This window comes from Pteropus vampyrus, unplaced genomic scaffold (genome assembly GCF_000151845.1).
Source record: "Pteropus vampyrus isolate Shadow unplaced genomic scaffold, Pvam_2.0 Scaffold57, whole genome shotgun sequence".
In the NCBI taxonomy this organism is placed as follows: Eukaryota; Metazoa; Chordata; class Mammalia; order Chiroptera; family Pteropodidae; genus Pteropus; species Pteropus vampyrus.
The window spans coordinates 5,955,684-5,957,462 of NW_011888838.1; positions in this window are offsets into that span (position 1 = coordinate 5,955,684).

Genomic DNA, 1,779 nt, shown 5'->3' on the forward strand with positions numbered 1-1,779 from the left:
GGTGGAAGGATGGCAGCTTGAGAGGCACCAGAGACATACAGGAAAAGACTGAGTTCTGTGGCTTCAGGCAAAGGGCTGGAGGGACACCTGCCATTATTCCTATGTTGACTATTCCTTCTCTGCAGCCTACAGGCAGATGCTATCTTGCCTGTGTTGCACTCTCCCACAAAATGGCCAATTCTGAATCTGCATTGGTTTGGTAAGCTTTGCTTGCTCCACCTGGTGACTCCCTGGGACCCTGTCTCATTTAACTCGTACATTGGCATAGTCATATTAGTGGCTGAGCAACAAACCCTAACCAACTCCCTCAGCAGCAGTCTCTTTTAGTACCAATCAACATGCTTCAGCTCTCGCACCTCCAGACGTAATTCAGGTGGCAAGCAACCAGACCCAGCCTGAGCTGCAGTATTTCTTGAACAAATCTCAAGAGTCTACAGGTCTAAGGCAGGCGACAGCTAGCTTTGGTGTGATCTAAGACTTTTGCAAATGTCCACAGGCTCAGCACTGACACCAAATCCAAATCTTCACTAATCTGGGGAATACCACTCACCCCAGCCTGGTGACCTCGCCTCACCTAACTCACATACCACCTGAAACTCCTTTAGCTGCTGATCTTTACAGATTGCTGGCAGGCAGCCTCAGGCCCTAGGGTGCCCTGGACCTTTTGCTAAGCTGCCCCAGGCACAGTACTGGTGGCAGCTGGCCTCATTTCACCATGTAGTCTCTCCTAGGCTAAACTAACAGTGACCAACCTCAGAAAGACTAGCAGCTCCAATCAGGTAGCCCCAGGACAGTCACAGGAAGTAGCAGACCTTGGTCTGTACAAAAGTTCCTCCGAAGGGGCCCCATAACCAACAGACCCAGAGGCTGGCATCAGACCACAAGAGATCCCCATCTCATTAGCCCCACAAGTGGCACACCCAAAAGGTGGCTTCAACAAGCACATGAGCCTGCTGAGGTAAATCTCAATCAATGAGGTCAGCCCACACATAGCAGCTTGTATGCTATGGACATGGCCAATACTCACAGCCAGCCAGCCTAAGAGTAAATCCCACCCACTGATGTCCCATCAGCAATCAAGGTTCATCTACAGCAAAAGAGCACATACAGCCCTCATAAGAGACAACCCTAAAGCACCAGGCACAGGAGACTAAGGAGGCTGTTCCACTGGGCCACGCATGGTACCTACTACATAAGACCATCCATCTAAGGCTGAGAGACATAGCAAATCTCCCTAAGACATAGAAACAAACATAGAGAGGCAGCTAAAATGTGAAAACAAAAAACATGTCTCAAATAAAAGAACAGAAAAAAACTCCAGAAAGAGAACTAAATAAAATGGAGACAAGCAACCTATCAGATACAGAGTTCAAAACACTGGTTATAAGAATGTTCAATAAGCTTATGGGAAGAATAGATGATCTCAGTGAGAACTTCAACAAAGGGATAGTAAGCATAAAAAAAAAAAAAAAAGACATAGAAACCCTAAGAAAAAAAAAACAATCCTAAATGGAGAATACGATAACTGAAATGAAGAACACAATAGCAAGAATCAACAGATTAGATGAAAAAGAGGATTGAATCAATGATTTGAAAACAACATAGCAGGACATACCCAACCAGAACAGCAAAAAAAGAAAAAAAGAATTTTAAAAAATGAGAAAAGTTTAAGTGACTTCTGGGACAACATCAAGCATGACAACATTCTCAACATAGTACCAGAAGAAGAGAGAGAGCAAGGGATAGAGAACCTATAAAAAAAAAAAAAAAAAAAAAAAA